A 20,134-nucleotide genomic window follows, 5' to 3' on the forward strand; every position below is an offset into this window, starting at 1 on the left:
TCAGATGACTCTGCCATAGTGGGCCTCATCACAGATGAGAAAGACAGACAGTGGATACAGGTCTTTGTGGACCAGTGCCAAGAGAACCACCTCATGATCAACAAAAGGAAAACTAAGAGGCGGGTGGTGGACTTCCACAGGCACAGACCCACCACATAGATACTGGTGAATCTTCAGGGAACTGTTGTTGAAATAATAGAGTCATAAGAACCTGGATGTTCACCTGAACAATAAACTGGACTGGAGTCACAACACTGCTGCTCAGTAATGAAAAACTGTGATTGGGCCTTACCACTACAATTATAGAGTTATAAAACTTAATTGATTTATTGTTCAGCATCTTTTGGTGTTGGTGTGAAATCATTTTCTTTTTTATATTAGTTTACAACAAATCAATATCTAAAAGTAAAAAAATGTCAGAATCTTGACATTGAATCATTACTCTGACTTCATTAAACATCCGTCCGTTCATCTTTCCATTATCTATACCTACTTATCCTTGCAGGGTCATGGGGGTCATTGGACGGGAAGTGGGGTACACTTTTGACAGGTCACCAGTCACTTTTGTCACTTGATAAAAACACATTATTGGAATTTGTATTTTAAAGCATTTTTAGGTTCCGTTCAGAAACAAGCTTCGCATCCTCCTCTCCTGCTCACAGCCTAACAGACATTCCACCTTCCTTTGACCCACAGCTGTCCAGTAACACCTCACATTTTTTATCTTCCACCTCAGCCAGGGTCTAGGGCTGAGGTGGAAGATAAAAAATGTAATCTGACTTGGTCGAGTGATTTTAGGATTTAATAAGTTGATATTGAAGTGGCCACCAACAAACATGATTTTATGTTACATGTGTTCCTGTTTCTAAATGAACGCATATCAGAACCTCGTGTTCTATAAATACAGATTACAATAATTGTCTTTTCTTTTTCCCCTATTATTTATTTTTTAAGACATTCAAGCACATTATTATTACTACTACTTAGAAACACAACATCTTTGATGCTGGATGCAGTCTTGCTTATGTCAATTATGATTATGTCTTGAGATATTCGTTTTGTAGACCAAAACTGCCCGGGCACATGAAGGCAACCAGGTTTTCTATAAGAAATGGCTGAAATTCAGCGGTAGACTCAAGAAAAAAATATATATGCAGGGTCCACTGCAAAGGTAATCAGTTAATCACAGATCAACACACTGCCACGAAAACACATTTATCCTTAATAAAGGACATTGTTTTTTTGATTATTTCTTTCTACAAAACCTTCTTCACCACAGAATGCAGACATTAATGCAAAACAGTTTACTACTCAACCAAAACAACTTCCTGGTATAAAACTCATATTTGTCATTATAAACTAATAAGAAAGTTATTCAATTCAGCCCCACGTCGATACACAATCTCTGAACTGAAGTCATCAGCTCACGTTCCACGCTGATGTTTCCCCTTTTTTTTTAAACACAAACCTGTCTGCTCCAGCAAAGAGCTTAAAGCTGTGAAGGCATGTTTTAATTTAGCTCAACTGTGTGATGATCAACTCAGTGATATTGCAGCAAATACTCAAATTCAAAAGAATACTTTATTAATCCCAAAGGGAAATGAAATTAAATTAAATATGAGCGTTTGTGAATGATCAATCCTGCCATAATTAAAAATCCATACAGAAATAAATACATGACCCAAAAAAATTTACTGGGTCAAAAAGTAGCTAAATTAGTGTGCCATTAAATGCAACAAAATAAAATAAAAAAGTAGTTATTCACAAATTGATCAATTAATCAGATATTATATATTTCTATTTTAATCTTTTACTCTTGTAATTTATCTCTGTGCTATTGTCCTTTTTTAATTTAAACAACTAATTTTCAATCACACTTTTTTCTTAAACTCTAGATTTTTGCGTTTTTTTCATTTAATACAAGAAATTTCTTAAATGTTTTATTTTTCCTAGCCCTATCATATTTTTTCCACATTATATTTAAAACACATTTTAAAAAATAATTTTATTGTCTTTTCAATTCTTAAATATATTTGCTCCTCTAATATATCCCTGTTTTATTTTCTTTCCCAATGGATTTTGGTTCCCGCCCTTACCTGATGTCAGGATCTGTGCCATGTGTGTTTGTTTGGTGCTGTTTACTGTGCTTAGCCTCTAGATGGAACCTGGAGGAGAGGTACAGGTGTTCTCTATCCCCCTGATTACCTGCTGAGGAGTATTTAAGGAGGAGGCTGCCAGCAACCCACGGTCAGGGTGGCTGGAAGATTGTTGGAGAGAGGTTGTCGGTGGTGAGACTACATCGAAGAAGAACGGTTTTGGTGCAGCGCGGGAAAAACAAAAATAGAAATATATCGGATTCGGAAAAGGTGGATTTGGGCATAAACTGGTATGTGAATGGTTCGGTTGGAAATGGAGACAGGAAATGAGGAAGACATGGATTTTGAAGGGTGGACGCCAGCTGGGAGAGGAAGAGAGAAAGGACGTGGAAGAAATAAAATAGATGAAGGAAAGGGAATTGGTGATATTCAAGGTAGCAAGCGAGAATTGGAAGGAAGCAGTTCAGAAGAAGAAAGGATAGTTAGGAGAAAAGTTATGAGGGAGGAATTTAAAATAATATTGAAACTTAAGAACGAGGAAGAACAGGATAACATCAGCCCCATTGTGGTGTCAAGAGAGATAAAAAAAGAAAATTGGAGATGTTGAAATGGTAAAGATTTTGGGAGATGGAAACTTATTGGTAGTTTGTAAAAATGAAGAACAAAAGAACAAGGCTTTAAAGGTGGATAATATCTGCAAGAAAACGGTGTTGGAGAAAACAAATCATGGGAGAAAATAAAAAAATTAGAGGAGTGATTTATGGGATCCCTCTAGATGAAGATCTTGATAAAATTAAGAGACGTATTATTGGTGCAAAAGTGAATAACTTGAAGAGATTGTTCGTTCGTCCGTTCGTCGTCTTCCGCTTATCCAGGACCGGGTCGCGGGGGCAGCAGACTCAGCAGAGACGCCCAGACGTCCCTCTCTCCAGACACCTCCTCCAGCTCCTCCAGGGGGAGCCCAAGGCGTTCCCAGGCCAGCCGAGAGACATAGTCCTTCCAGCGTGTCCTGGGCCGTCCCCTGGGCCTCCTCCCGGTGGGACGTGCCTGGAACACCTCCCGAGGAAGGCGTCCAGGAGGCATCCGGTATAGATGCCCGAGCCACCTCAACTGGCTCCTCTCAATGTGGAGGAGCAGCGGCTCTACTCCGAGCTCCTCCCAGATGGCCGAGCTCCTCACCCTATCTCTAAGCGAGTGCCCGGCCACCCTACGGAGGAAGCTCATTTCAGCCGCTTGTATCCGGGATCTCGTTCTTTCGGTCATGACCCAAAGTTCATGGCCATAGGTGAGGGTAGGAACGTAGACCGACCAGTAAATTGAGAGCTTTGCTTTTCGGCTCAGCTCTCTCTTCACCACAACGGACCGGCACAGCGCCCCCATTGCTGTGGCAGCTGCACCGATCCGTCTGTCGATCTCCCGCTCCATTCTTCCCTCACTCGTGAACAAGACCCCGAGATACTTAAACTCCTCCACTTGAGGCAGGAACTCCCCTCCAACCTGAAGAGGACAAGCCACCCTTTTCCGGTCGAGTACCATGGCCTCGGACTTGGAGGAGCTGATCCTCATCCCAGCCGCTTTACACTCGGCTGCGAACCGCCACAGCGCATGCTGTAGGTCTTGGCTAGAGGGGGCCAGTAGGACCACGTCATCCGCAAAAAGAAGAGACGAAATCCACTGGTCCCCAAACCAGACCCCCTCCGGCCCTTGGCTGCGTCTAGAAATCCTGTCCATAAAAGTTATGAACAGGAACGGCGACAAAGGGCAGCCCTGCCGGAGTCCAACATGCACTGGGAACAGGTCCGACTTAGTGCCGACAATGCGGACCAAACTCCTGCTCCGCTCGTACAGGGACCGGTTGGCCCCTAATAAAGGGCCCCCGATTCCATACTCCTGGAGCACCCCCCACAGGGCATCATGAGGGACACAGTCGAATGCCTTCTCCAGGTCCACAAAACACATGTGAACCGGTTGGGCAAACTCCCATGAACCCTCGAGCACCCTGTAGAGGGTATAGAGCTGGTCCAGTGTTCCACGGCCGGGACGAAAACCACACTGTTCCTCCTGAAGCCGAGGTTCGACTATCGGTCGGACTCTCCTCTCCAATACCCTGAAGAGATTGTCAAAAACAATAAATGGAGAAAAAGTAGGAAGTATGTCAATCTTCATTGAATTTGACGAAAAAGAGTTGCCACAAAACATCAAAATAGGTTATCTTAGCTTTCAGGTTAGACCTTATATCCCTCCGCCACTTCGTTGTTTCAAATGTCAAAGGTATGGACACATAGCAGCAGTTTGTAAAGGGAAGCAGAGATGTCCTAAATGTGGTGAAGATCACAAGTTTGAAGAATGTAAAGAAGAAGTACAAGAAAAATGTAACTGTGGAGGGCAACATAGAGTTACGTATGGAGGATGTGAAGTAAGGAAGAAGGCAAAAGAAATCATACAGATTAAAATGACTAAAAACATAAGCTATGCAGAAGCAGTTAAAAATGTGAAGGAACAGAAAACAAGAAAGATTGAACAAATAGCAAATCAAATTCCACAGCAAAGCAAAGTACAGTCAAAAGAAAATGTTACAATATCAGTAGAAAAACTAATATTATTTGTAGCCTATGTTATCAACTGTACTGACCAAGCCAAGCATAAAACTGAGAAGATTAAAATAATAGTGAGAGGAGCTGAAACGTTTTTGGGGTTTAAGGAGGGATCGTGGGAGAACATAAATAAAAATGTGGAGGTAGATGGGAGACAAGGAACATCTGGTGAAAGTACATGTTAATATTACAATGGAATGCAAGAAGTTTAATTGCTAACGGACAATAATTTAAAGGTTATATTGATAGTCTTGAAGAACAACCAGAAATTATTTGTGTTCAGGAAACATGGTTAAAAACAACATTGGATTTTGTGATAAAAGGATATGATGGTGTAAGAAGAGATCGACAGGAGAGAAGTGGAGGAGGATGTGGAATATTTATTAAGCAAGGGATACAATATCGGGTATTAGGGAAAGGGAAAGAACTTGAATATATAGTAATTGAGATATGGGAACAATAAGGTAAATTTAAAATAATAAATTTTTATAATCCATGTAAAACATTGTCAATTGAAATAATGGAGGAGTTAAATGAATATTTGGAAGGGAAAGTAATTTGGTGTGGATATTTTAATGCAAATAGTACATTGTGGGGTAACTAATGATAAAAATGGACAAGTTATAGAAGAATTAATGGAAATAAAAAATCTAGTATGTATTAATGATGGGAGGGGAACAAGAATCAATGTAAGAACAGGGATGGAATCAGTTATTGATTTAACAATGGTTTCAAATGGTTTAGCTGGTAGTTGTGAGTGGGGCATTGATAAAAAATCAACAATAGGTAGTGATCATTATCCCATTACAATAAGAGTAGGATTAACTTTAAATAATAGGAATATAAGTGTCAATAAAAAACTACATTTTAATAAGGCAGACTGGACTAAATTTAGATACTTGAATCAAATAAACTTAGAGAAAGTAGATATGAGAATGGATATAAATGATGTATATTTAAAAATTTGTAAGATAATCATGGAAGCAGCAGATAATTCTATAAAGAAAGCAGGGTGTAAAAGTAATAAGAAAATGGTACCATGGTGGACAAATGAATGTAAAGAAGCAATAAAGTTAAGAAATAAAGCATTTAAGGTACTAAAAGGAAATCCAATTTATAAGAATTTAATTGATTATAAAAGAAAGCAAGCAATAGTAAGGAGAACTATTAAGAAGGTAAAAAGAGAATATTGGAGAAATTTCTGTAGCACAATAGGGAAAGAAACAAAAATAGAAAAAATTTGGAAAATAATTAAAAGAATGAATGGCATAAAGAGAGAGTTTGAATATCCTATATTAAAAATAAATAATATAAATATAGTAAAAGATGAAGATAAAGTTGAAATATTGGCAAGAATATTTAGTAAAATTAACAGTTCAAATAATATTAGTGAAGAGGGAAGAAAAGGAAGAGAAAATACAAAACTTATATATAAAGATGTATTACAGAGTGTTGAAGAAACAAATAATCTGTTAAATGTTGAATTCACAAAAGCTGAATTAAATTATGCACTTAGGAAGACAAAAAATACAGCACCAGGTAAAGATCAAATTTGGTACAGAATGATAAGGCAACTTGGTGGAAAATCGAAAGATATAATATTACAATTATATAATAAAATATGTGAGGAGGGAAAGTTACCACTGAGCTGGAAGAAATCAATTATAGTACCAATAGCTAAACCAGGAAAAGATAAATCAAATCCAGGAAATTATAGACCAATAGCCTTAACATCAAATCAATGTAAAATAATGGAAAAAATGATTAATAGTAGACTAGTATATTATTTAAATAATAAAGGATACATGTCAAAGTATCAAAGTGGTTTTAGGAAAGGGAGAAGTACTAATGATCCAATGCTATGCTTAGAGCATGAAATTAGAAGAGCACAGGTAAATAAAGAAAGTGTAGTGGCTGTATTTTTTGATATAGAAAAAGCATATGATATGATGTGGGTGGAAGGATTATTAATTAAATTACAAATACTGGGCATTAAAGGGAAAATATTTAAATGGATTAAAGACTTTTTAACAAATAGGAAAATACAAGTTAGAATTGGGGAAGTGATCTCAGGAAAATATATAGTAGAAAATGGAACTCCACAGGGGAGTATTATAAGTCCGTTATTGTTTTCAATTATGATAAATGATGTATTTAAAGATATTGGAAAAGTAATGGGATGTTCACTTTTTGCAGACGATGGAGCTGTTTGGAAAAGAGGAAAAAATGTAGATTTCATTGTAAAGAAATTACAAGAGGTTATTATTGGAATAGAGAAATGGGCGTTACAATGGGGATTTAAGTTTTCAGTTGAAAAAACCAAAGTAATGATATTTAATCAGAAAAAAATAAACAAGGAAATAAAATTAAAATTATATAACCAAGAATTAGAGCAAGTAAAGTATATAAAATTTTTAGGATTATGGTTTGATGAAAAACTCAAATGGAATACACATATTCAAAAAGTTGTTGATAAATGTAAGAAAATTTTAAATATTATGAGATGCTTGGCTGGCAGTGACTGGGGAGCAGATAGAAAATCACTAAAACAGATTTACACAGGAATGATAAGATCTAACATAGACTTTGGTTGTATAGTTTACGGTTCAGCAGCTAAAACACATCTGGTTAAATTAGATATTATCCAACATCAGGCATTAAGATTATGTACTGGAGCATTGAAAACTACACCAACAGCAGCAATAGAAATAGAAATGGAAGAAATGCCGTTAGAGTTAAGAGGAATAAAACTATAAATAAATTATTGGTTAAATTTAAAAGGTAATAACTTGGATCATCCAATTTGGGAAATTTTAAATCCATGTTGGGAAAAAGAAAAGAAAGAAATGAAGAGTTTTGGATGGACAATTGAAAATAAAGTAAAATAATTTAAAATGATTGATTTAGAAATTAGTCAAACATCACCAATATCAATTATACCACCATGGATTCTACCAGAAGCAACAGTAGATATGTCAATAATGGAAAAGAAGCAAGATAAATCTTCCATAGTAGATAGTTATTCAGTACAGATACATTTAAATAATTATTATAGATATATTCAAATATATACAGATGCATCAAAAATAAATGGAAAAGTAGGAATAGCTTTTGTAGTACCAGAATTTAATCTAAAAATAGGAAAACGAATTACAGATGGCTTATCAGTATACATAGGAGAAATATTGGCTATATTATTAGCTTTACAATGGGTAGAAGACATAAAACCATTAAAAACAGTCATTTGCTCAGATTCAAGCTCTGCATTATTAAGTTTAAAATATAATCAATCAGATAGTAGGATGGACATTTTATTAGAAATATTTCATACATTATACAGAATACAAAAAATGGGCTTGATAGTTATATTTGTGTGGGTTCCAGCACATATTGGAGTAGAAGGAAACGAGAGGGCAGATAAAATAGCAAAGAGGATAATTCAAAATCCTATTAGTTTTATAGTTAAAACAAGTAAATCTGAGGGAAAGAGTATTGTTAAAGGAAAGCTGATAGAAAAATGGCAAAAAAGGTGGGATGAAGGAAAAACAGGAAGATGGTTTTATAAAATTCAGAAGATAGTAGGAGAAAGAAGAAATGGAAGACGAAATAGAAAGGAGGAAAGAGTGATAAGGTTGAGATTTGGGCATACAGGACTTAATTATACACTTTTTAAAATTCAAAAGCATGATACTGGTAAATGTGATTACTGTGGAAAATATGAAACAATAGAACATGTTATATTAGAATGTCATAAATATGAAAGAGAAAGAAGATATATGAGAAGAGAGTTTGAAGGTATTAAGGAAAAGGTTAATTTATTAGATATTTTGAGGAAGAATTTAGGGAGTAAACATATACAAATAGTGATTCGTTTTTTAAAGAAAACAAAATTATTTCATAGAATTTGATTATAGTAGATAAAATTGTGAAAGTATGGAGGATATAGAAGGGTAGAATACAATGTAATGTGTAAGTATGTCTATTTGTATATATACATATAGGTAAGATATATTTATTTATTTAATTTGTAGAATTAAATATATATATATAAATAGATAGACCGACACGAACCACACTCCATACCAGTAAGTGGCGGTAATGCTACTAAAAGTTTGTTGCCAACCACCAATAACACCAACAAGAAGAAGAAGAAGAACTCACGGTCAGAGTGTTGCCCTTACTGGGACAGCTCAAGCCACATTACCTTTGTCTTGACCTTACACTTTTGGTAATTTTGTATTTGTTACCTTGCAAGTTAACCTGAACCTGACTTTGCCTTCTGCATTGAACCCTGCCTGGATTACCATCTTCTGGAAAAAAGCTATTCAGCTCCATGAACAAAGACTCAAGCCTCTTATTATTTTGTTGGATCACACCGGCTGGCAGCCTCCTGATTCCTTCGTTCCTTGGATCTCCTATGAATCCTGTTCACCCTCCTCCATCCACTGCACCAACTTCAGAACCTCTTGGACCTACTAAACATCCTGGCACACCAGTATTCACCATCTCCCGTCTCACGGGTAAACAACCCCTTGGTCTCTCCATCCCCCTCTGGTGGATCTCTCCATCAATCCAGTAAGGCAGAATTATTATTTAAGAATTTAGATCCAGAGTTACTCCTTGCTTACCGTTCTGTTTATTTTACAGTTGGTATCTCGGTTCCAGTTCCCTGCACATTTCATTACACTGTAAGTAAACTCATTACCGTTAAACTCAGTCTCCTGAATTGCTTTCTGCATGTGGGTCAAATCTGTTCGAAACAATATGACACCTGAGTGCAGGAGCCTCCAACCTGGTCCTCAGAACACACTGTCCTGTGTGTTTTAGATATGCCTCAGCTAAAGCACACCTCAGCAGCCTTCAAGGACTGCAGAGGCCTGTTAATCAGCCTCTTATTTCAGCCAGGTGTGTGAAGGTAGAGAAACACCTAAAACATGGTGGACAGTGGGTACCAAGGACCATGCCTGCCTCAGCAACTGCGACAGTGTAAAGCATAGAGATAGTAAAAATGGAGCCTGAACAGACCTTTCAGGTTAATCCTGCTGTCTCTACTGTAAATGGCTGTACATGGTCTTTAATCCCCTCTTTACATACTCCTGATGGCTTATAATCTTGTTTTGTTTAAAATGTTGTTGTTTTATCTTGTCTTATTCCCATTCCAATGTCCATAGACGTAAAAAGAAAATCGAACACTGTTAAAAATGCATTGATGACTAATACATTTGCTTAATATATTAGTAACATGTTGTGCCCCAGCCATGAGATCTTTCTCATTGGCCCGCACCAGCACAGCTGACGCATTGGGGAGGCAGGGCTCAAGAACCGTCTGAATGTCTTTGAAACTCGTTAGCAGGTAAGACCCTACTTTTTCGAAGAATCCTTGGATCCAAAGTTGACCACGATCTGGCGTTCGTGTACCTGCCGATTGAAGAACAACCAAAAGTTAAGTAATGGTATGTTGTTCGAGTACCCAGTGATCCTGCTACGGGGTTCCCCCAGAACCTCTGGAATGGTGTCTCTAATCACATCGAGTGAAGCAGTTTCCTCCCTGCCTGAGAGGAGACAGAGGAGGAACCATCGCCTCGCATGCCTTCCTGTGTGCCTGTCCGGGTAGCAGGAGCCCATAGACGTTCCTCTCCACCATTTTAATAGCCCATAACTCCATGTGATGGCTAGTTAAAAAAAAAACACTAAAATTAATTGCCCAAAAGATTATTGATTTCTAATTCAGCAAATTATATTTAATAGATACAAATGGCTGAACAACATTAATATCAATTATCCAAATGTTATTGATTTCTAATTCAGAAAATATTTCTTTAAATAATATTTTTACTAAAATAATGATGGCTGTCTAAAACATTTAGAATCAATTGTCCAAAAAGTGTATTGATTTCTAAGTTGGCAAATAGTACATTAAAATGTTTTAACCTTCTGATTTGTATTGTGACTGGTTGTTTGCAGACATCCCAGTTGTTGTCCTTTTAAATAGTTTTAAAAATAATTTGACCTCATTCCCAAATTCCTCAAGATAAACCTTGGCTCTCAAACAGAAATATCCATGTTGAACTGTCATGACAGTGTGCCGAGAGTCAGGTGTTTTCTCCAGGTATACTGGGCGTCGAATTCCCAGTCAGCTGACAGCTGGGGAGCAAGCCAGCTGCAATTAAGCAACATCTTGATAAACTGAGCAGATATTTCAGGTTTACACAGCTACATTCTCACCTAAAAACATTGTAAAAGTTCATTTTGTTTTTCAAAAAGCATAATTTTTATACAGTTTTTCTCTCTCCTCCACCATTGCTGCCTCTGTCTAAACAATCTGCTTCAACCCGCAATGAAGAATACACCGGACTCATTCTTCAAATCTTGGAACAAAAAAAAAGACATTTGTCGGCCATATTTGGAGGAGTCTTAGAATTTGAACAGCCTTTGCTGCATCACTGTGACGTATTCGGCCTATAAATGCGGCCTTCGAAGGATGCGGACCCTGAATTTGGAAACAGCCAACGTGTATCTGGAAATGAAGAAACAAAGAAGGCGTGACAGAGAAAGAGGGGGCAGTCTTTGGAACAGTGTCACCACCTCAGCTTCTGGCCCGGTGGCTGAGGTCAAGCCTCTAGGTAGTAGGTTATGGGCACCGATTGGAGGATGGAGTTTCCGAAGAAGCAAATCACACAGATTATGTGGACCTTCTGAAAGCGAAGCTGCATAGAGTTGATACGCTGAAACTATTGAAGTAACAAGGCTTGCAGGATGGCTTACAGAACTACAGGACTAATGGCGTCACCACAACTTCTTTTTGACGGCTCTTAATATAAGTATGACTTGTGGGACACAAGATTTCTTGCCCATTTAGACATTTTATAAATAAAGAATACTTTAGTAGAATTTAGCTTTACACTGCCTTGTCAACACTGTAGCCTATACCTCTAATACACAAAACGGTGCATTTTTAACTACAATAAAAACTGGATTTAACATCCTGTACATTTGTTGCCATACAAATCTATAGCAACTCCACATTGGGCTCTCTCAATTCATACTTCTGTGCACATACACAATTTAAATATTGCTGTTGTGTTTAGTGTGTTAGTGTGTTTTGTCATTGTAAAGAGTAATTTTGTCATAGTGTATCATTGTAATATTCACTAATGTTTAAGTAAACAAAGTAAAATGACTGTATTGATGGAGGACACAAGCTCTTGAGCTAATCGAGTACACTACTGGGCATTTCATGGGAGCAAAAAATAGCATTTCTTAGACCTGAAAATGAGTATCACTATTGTTCAAAATGTTTCTTTTGCATCATCTTACACACAACTCCAAGCTCTCCTCAATGTTTGGACTGGATGGGAAGTCCTGCCAAGAGAAATAATTGTAGTAGTAAACAGCAGTCTCCCAAAGTCTTTCACCTGCTTTGAAGTACTACGCTTTCCTATGCACTACAAGAACTAAGAAGCATTTTTGATGGATTTTCAAGAGTGTCTCAACTCCTCTGTCTCAGGTATTAGTTTGGTTTAGTATATATTCTAAGACTTGATTTGATTGGGGTTTCTTCTTTATTAATTTAGCAAAGCCAGTATAAACTATAGTATCCAAAAAGCTACATAAATCTGATACTTTTATCTCAACCTGGAAAGCTAAATAAAACTTTTATAATCAGTTCCTAAAAATCTGTTTTAAATCTGGTCTCAGACATTTAAGTATATTGTACATTATAAATTACATCATCTCTTGTTATGAAGGCAAAATAATATTGCTAGGGAAGCTTGTAGCGCAGCTGAACTACATGCATTTGGTGAAATCTGCTCAGGGTTGTCATGTAATATAAATTCAACTAATAAATTTTGTATCACAGAAGTGACTGATGCCTCAAGACAGTCTTTTATGGTTCTGTTTTATTTTTTTTTAAATAATCTTATTGAAGCTGTTTATGTCTGCACTCTGGCCATAGAATGAACATTTCCAAATAATACTGAAATTACTTTATCAAACAAGATTTACGAAGGTGTGATATCAAACATAAGCCTGTGTAGGAAAAGTTTCACAGTAGACTTCCAAAGCTTATCAGAGTGGAACATTTGTGTTTGGTAACACAGCAAGCCGCTGTTCACTCAGTGCATGTAGGAGCTGAATCTCTGGAACATTGATTTTATTTGAAGAGCAGAGATTATGCGGTCCGGTTCTGTCCAAACCATAGTCCTCCTCAGTCTGAAATAGCAAATATTAACATAATTAGCTTACAAACTGGCTACAAATAATTCATGCAGCCATCCTAACTCACAATTACTCTCATTACCATTTTTACATAAACTATTCCTGTTAGCTAACATGGCAGTAATGGTAAATTGCTTTGTAAACTATTTTTCTGCAAACTGAAACATTTTAGTTGGCCAACTAATAAAGCATACGTAAATTTGTCTCCAACTATGCTACATGCTACTAATTGATGACTGAAAATAAAGATATACCATGGCAATACTACAAATCATGTAGTTTCACATTGTGTTTTTAATTACTTTACTATTTGAAGTTTGTTTTGTTGTTTTTGCAAATCTGAATCCTTCTAACCTCAGAGAACTAAACAGTGCCTCACAAAAGTATTCAACCTCCTTGGCATTTTGCCTGTTTTGTTGCCTCACAACCTGGACTTAAATGGACTGTTTGAAGGTTTGCACCATTTCATACATGTGAGGATTAATCCACATGCCTTTTGGCAAACTCAGAATGTGCCTTCTTATTTTTAAAACTAAGTAAGGCCTTTTTTCTGGTCACTCTTTCATGAAGTCCAGCTCTATGGAGTATCCGTCTCTTTAAACTTTGGCTCCGTTGGAAGTTGCTTCAGTTTTCCAGTGGTATTTATTCAGCGTAGGTCAGCTAAAGTCAGTGTTCTGGTCGTAAACTTTGACACATTACTGTAGACTTAGTAAGAAACAGGACATGAGAAGCAGGTCCATCCAGGTTGCCTCACAGCCTGGACTTAAATGGACTGTTTGAAGGTTTGCACCATTTCATACATGCGAGGATTAATCCACATGCCTTTTGGCAAACTCAGAACGTGCCTTCTTATTTTTAAAACTAAGTAATGCCTTTTTTCTGGTCATTCTTTCATGAAGTCCAACTCTATGGAGTATCCATCTCTTTAAACTTTGGCCCCGTTGGAGGTTGCTTCAGTTTTCCAGTGGTATTTATTCAGCGTAGGTCAGCTAAAGTCAGTGTTCTTGTCGTAAACTTTGACACATTACTGTAGACTTAGTAAGAAACAGGACATGAGAAGCAGGTCCATCCTGGAGTTCAGACCCACTAAGAACACTGTCACTGAAATGGCTGAAATAATGTGTGTGTAGTCCAACTGTGAAAAAGTATTTACCTCCTTAAAGAGTTCTTCTGTTTTTGATTTTTTGTCATGCTAAAGATCTCAAAAAGCAACACATCCTGTGAACCGCTGCGAGACCCACGATGCCCAAATGTGGTGAAGCAGTGGTGAACCTTCCCAGGAGTGACCTCCCTACCATAATTACTCCAAGAGTGCTTCAACGACTTATCCAGGAGGTCATAAATGGAAGTAGGTTTATCAATTGGCCACATAGTCCTATCAGCACACAGCTGGTAGGGGAATGCTGGGGAAGCAGAAGTTGCCAAGGCCACATTGGGGCGCTGGATTTAGAAAAACAATAAATGTTGTGGTTCAGGCAGTTGTGAATTTCCAACCACCTTAAGAGTTTTACTGGTATGTCTCAATTGCGAATCCAAATAGCCAAATTTCTGGTACTTTCCGCAGATCTCAAGCATACAACTTCTCCAAGATTATATCCTTTAACCTCTGAGTCCAACCGCTGCCAGGCTGCGATTCTGTTCAAGAATCGTGTCCAGCTTGCGATTCTGATCTCTTAACATTTCAGTCTGAGTGTTGATCGCTCTACAGGTCCTTCTCAAAATATTAGCATATTGTGATAAAGTTCATTATTTTCCATAATGTCATGATGAAAATTTAACATTCATATATTTTAGATTCATTGCACACTAACTGAAATATTTCAGGTCTTTTATTGTCTTAATACGGATGATTTTGGCATACAGCTCATGAAAACCCAAAATTCCTATCTCACAAAATTAGCATATCATTAAAAGGGTCTCTAAACGAGCTATGAACCTAATCATCTGAATCAACGAGTTAACTCTAAACACCTGCAAAAGATTCCTGAGGCCTTTAAAACTCCTAGCCTGGTTCATCACTCAAAACCCCAATCATGGGTAAGACTGCCGACCTGACTGCTGTCCAGAAGGCCACTATTGACACCCTCAAGCAAGAGGGTAAGACACAGAAAGACATTTCTGAACGAATAGGCTGTTCCCAGAGTGGTGTATCAAGGCACCTCAGTGGGAAGTCTGTGGGAAGGAAAAAGTGTGGCAGAAAACACTGCACAACGAGAAGAGGTGACCGGACCCTGAGGAAGATTGTGGAGAAGGGCCGATTCCAGACCTTGGGGGACCTGTGGAAGCAGTGGACTGAGTCTGGAGTAGAAACATCCAGAGCCACCGTGCACAGGCGTGTGCAGGAAATGGGCTACAGGTGCCTCATTCCCCAGGTCAAGCCACTTTTGAACCAGAAACAGCGGCAGAAGCGCCTGACCTGGGCTACAGAGAAGCAGCACTGGACTGTTGCTCAGTGGTCCAAAGTACTTTTTTCGGATGAAAGCAAATTCTGCATGTCATTTGGAAATCAAGGTGCCAAAGTCTGGAGGAAGACTGGGGAGAAGGAAATGCCAAAATGCCAGAAGTCCAGTGTCAAGTACCCACAGTCAGTGATGGTCTGGGGTGCCGTGTCAGCTGCTGGTGTTGGTCCACTGTGTTTTATCAAGGGCAGGGTCAATGCAGCTAGCTATCAGGAGATTTTGGAGCACTTCATGCTTCCATCTGCTGAAAAGCTTTATGGAGATGAAGATTTCCTTTTTCAGCACGACCTGGCACCTGCTCACAGTGCCAAAACCACTGGTAAATGGTTTACTGACCATGGTATCACTGTGCTCAATTGGCCTGCCAACTCTCCTGACCTGAACCCCATAGAGAATCTGTAGGATATTGTGAAGAGAACGTTGAGAGACTCAAGACCCAACACTCTGGATGAGCTAAAGGCCGCTATCGAAGCATCCTGGGCCTCCATAAGACCTCAGCAGTGCCACAGGCTGATTGCCTCCATGCCACGCCGCATTGAAGCAGTCATTTCTGCAAAAGGATTCCCGACCAAGTATTGAGTGCATAACTGTACATGATTATTTGAAGGTTGACGTTTTTTGTATTAAAAACACTTTTCTTTTATTGGTCGGATGAAATATGCTAATTTTGTGAGATAGGAATTTTGGGTTTTCATGAGCTGTATGCCAAAATCATCCGTATTAAGACAATAAAAGACCTGAAATATTTCAGTTAGTGTGCAATGAATCTAAAATATATGAATGTTAAATTTTCATCATGACATTATGGAAAATAATGAACTTTATCACAATATGCTAATATTTTGAGAAGGACCTGTACAGACCCCATCCAACATCGCAGGCAGCTTTGGAAAGCTTTGAACAGCCGCCTACGTTTTGCGAATCACTCGATAAGCCAGGTAACCACCAACTCCAAAAAGCAGAAATCCTGTTATCAAAAGTCCAAATATGTACACATCTTCTATGTCCTCGACTGACATCGTAGTCAGGCACACAATCTTCCACTGCTGCCAAGAATCCATTGTGTATCCAGAGAAGAACGTCCCATCTGGACAAGAGGGTCTCCTTTACCCTGTCTTCCCATCAAAACATTTGATCAATTACGTTGAGAGACCAGCTGACCAAATCCATAATTCACAAGTTTGGAGGATATGCAAAGCGAGGCTCTGAGAAAAATACAGACAAAAGCAGAAGCAGGGATCGGCAGGGAGAGCAAGCAAGAAAAAAGAAAGACAGCAACTTAAACAGAATACTTAAGACTGTGACTAAAGGTCCTAGATTCTTTTTTCTAATATTTAAACACGTCAGCCTTTATCAGACAACATCTTCTAATTTTTATCTGTAAATCTGATAGTAATAGTAGAATATTAACGCTGAGAATGTCAGCTGTAACGTTCTTAGAGTTAAAGAAATGTTTTATAGTGAAGCTGATGCAGAAGAAGTTGAAAAGAAACCTCTGATTCCCTCCACTGGATGTGTTTGATTTCAGAAAACAAATATTAATTTAACTTTTAAAGGACCTGCACCCTTTCACCTTCCTTTGTGCAAACTCCAGATTTTTAACATTTTATTTAATCTTTTCCCTCATATATTTAGAACTAATTTCTGAGAACAGATTGTACAAATTACTGTTGTACTGAGGACAGAAAAGCTAGGCCCCTAACAGACATGGACTACAGGGTCCAGAATGAAATGCAGCAAAAAAAAAAAAAAAAAAAGCCTTTATGTTGCACATTTAGGAGTTTTCAAACCTGGAAAACCCTGCAAGGATCGAGGACTGAGGATTTATCTGGGCCGGGTTTCCTTGTGGATCTAAAGGTTACAGGTTATCTACGGGTTACTACTTCGATCAGTCGGCTTTAAATTATTTTTTAAGTTATTTTCTTAATTATTTAAACACTTTAAACTGGTACTTTTTTCTAACGTATAAAGCATGGAAATATTTTATAAATTGAAATCTGGATATAATCCTTCCTTTTTGGAAAGTTAAACTTGGGTTAATTTCTCAGGTTTCTAAACCTACCCACAGAGTCACACAAGTGTCAATGACCTGCAGCTCTTATCAGCTCTCTGATGACAAAAATTATCATGATGACCATGAACATAGATCCGAGAGGCAGCCAAGAGACTGGGGGGACTCTGGAGCAGCTGCTCTGCCTTCATGGAGGAGTAGCAAGAAGAAAAAAAACGAGATGTTTATTTTGCAATTTGCCTCACAGTGAGACACAGCACACATGTGAAGGAAGGTGCTCTGGTCAGATGAGACCAAAACAGAATTTTCTGCCCCACATTCAAAAGAGCATGTGACAAAATGGCAAAATACCCAACACTGACATAAACACTATTCAGAACCAGTCTGTCAGGTGCGGTGTAACGGAGGACTCCGGAATGCAGACGAGCAGGCAGCATGATGGTAAGTGAAATGGTTTAGTAAATTAAACTTACTTCGGAAGGTGGTGGCAAAAACAAGCATGAACATGCCTGGCATGAACAACAAGAACTGGCAGAAAACAGTGTGACATGATCTGAAATGTTTCCGTGAGGAATGAAAAGAACAGAGGTGTACAGGTCCTTCTCAAAATATTAGCATATTGTGATAAAGTTCATTATTTTCCATAATGTAATGATGAAAATTTAACATTCATATATTTTAGATTCATTGCACACTAACTGAAATATTTCAGGTCTTTTATTGTCTTAATACGGATGATTTTGGCAGACAGCTCATGAAAACCCAAAATTCCTATCTCACAAAATTAGCATATCATTAAAAGGGTCTCTAAACGAGCTATGAACCTAATCATCTGAATCAACGAGTTAACTCTAAACACCTGCAAAAGATTCCTGAGGCCTTTAAAACTCCCAGCCTGGTTCATCACTCAAAACCCCAATCATGGGTAAGACTGCCGACCTGACTGCTGTCCAGAAGGCCACTATTGACACCCTCAAGCAAGAGGGTAAGACACAGAAAGAAATTTCTGAACGAATAGGCTGTTCCCAGAGTGCTGTATCAAGGCACCTCAGTGGGAAGTCTGTGGGAAGGAAAAAGTGTGGCAGAAAACGCTGCACAACGAGAAGAGGTGACCGGACCCTGAGGAAGATTGTGGAGAAGGGCCGATTCCAGACCTTGGGGGACCTGCAGAAGTAGTGGACTGAGTCTGGACTAGAAACATCCAGAGCCACCGTGCACAGACGTGTGCAGGAAATGGGCTACAGGTGCCGCATTCCCCAGGTCAAGCCACTTTTGAACCAGAAACAGCGGCAGAAGCGCCTGACCTGGGCTACAGAGAAGCAGCACTGGACTGTTGCTCAGTGGTCCAAAGTACTTTTTTCGGATGAAAGCAAATTCTGCATGTCATTCGGAAATCAAGGTGCCAGAGTCTGGAGGAAGACTGGGGAGAAGGAAATGCCAAAATGCTAGAAGTCCAGTGTCAAGTACCCACAGTCAGTGATGGTCTGGGGTGCCGTGTCAGCTGCTGGTGTTGGTCCACTGTGTTTTATCAAGGGCAGGGTCAATGCAGCTAGCTATCAGGAGATTTTGGAGCACTTCATGCTTCCATCTGCTGAAAAGCTTTATGGAGATGAAGATTTCATTTTTCAGCACGACCTGGCACCTGCTCACAGTGTCAAAACCACTGGTAAATGGTTTACTGACCATGGTATCACTGTGCTCAATTGGCCTGCCAACTCTCCTGACCTGAACCCCATAGAGAATCTGTGGGATATTGTGAAGAGAACGTTGAGAGACTCAAGACCCAACACTCTGGATGAGCTAAAGGCCGCTATCGAAGCATCCTGGGCCTCCATAAGACCTCAGCAGTGCCACAGGCTGATTGACTCCATGCCACGCCGCATTGAAGCAGTCATTTCTGCCAAAGGATTCCCGACCAAGTATTGAGTGCATAACTGTACATGATTATATGAAGGTTGACGTTTTTTGTATTAAAAACACTTTTCTTTTATTGGTCGGATGAAATATGCTAATTTTGTGAGATAGGAATTTTGGGTTTTCATGAGCTGTATGCCACAATCATCCGTATTAAAACAATAAAAGACCTGAAATATTTCAGTTAGTGTGCAATGAATCTAAAATATATGAATGTTAAATTTTCATCATGACATTATGGAAAATAATGAACTATATCACAATATGCTAATATTTTGAGAAGGACCTGTATATATGGAGCAAGAACAAGGTGAAAAGAGGAGACCGATTTCATGAACATAAACACGAACAAGAAGACAAAACTAAAGCATGACCAGCAAAATAACAAAAGCATGATTCAAAACCTCGAACTCGTCGTCTTCTGCTTTATCCAGGACTGGGTCGCGGGGGCAGCAGACTCAGCAGACGTCCCTCTCCCAAACACCTCTTCCAGCTCCTCTGGGAGGAGCCCAAGGCGTTCCCAGGCCAGCCGAGAGACATAGTCCCTCCAGCGTGTCCTGGGTCATCCCCTGGGCCTCCTCCCGGTGGGACATGCCTGGAACACCTGCCGAGGAAGGCATCCAGGAGGCATCCGGTATAGATGCCCGAGCCACCTTAAATGACTCCTCTCGATGTGGAGAAGCAGCAGCTCTACTCCAAGCCCCTCCCGGATGGCCGAGATCCTCACCATATCTCTAAGGCAGTGCCCGGCCACCCTACGGAGGAAGCTCATTTCAGCCGCTTGTATCCGGGATCTCGTTCTTTCGGTCATGACCCAAAGTTCATGGCTATAGGTGTATG

At 39.0% G+C, this 20,134-nt stretch overlaps 1 long non-coding RNA gene across 1 annotated transcript; it reads left to right on the forward strand.

Moving 5' to 3' along the window:
* Positions 1–8,651: 8,651 nt before the first annotated feature.
* LOC124856984 lies at positions 8,652–12,557 on the forward strand. The gene is made up of 2 exons (XR_007035466.1): positions 8,652–9,265; positions 9,338–12,557. It is a non-coding gene; the product is annotated as an uncharacterized LOC124856984 (long non-coding RNA).
* The last annotated feature ends 7,577 nt before the right edge of the window (positions 12,558–20,134 follow it).

The sequence above is a fragment of the Girardinichthys multiradiatus genome, chromosome 2 (genome assembly GCF_021462225.1).
Source record: "Girardinichthys multiradiatus isolate DD_20200921_A chromosome 2, DD_fGirMul_XY1, whole genome shotgun sequence".
In the NCBI taxonomy this organism is placed as follows: Eukaryota; Metazoa; Chordata; class Actinopteri; order Cyprinodontiformes; family Goodeidae; genus Girardinichthys; species Girardinichthys multiradiatus.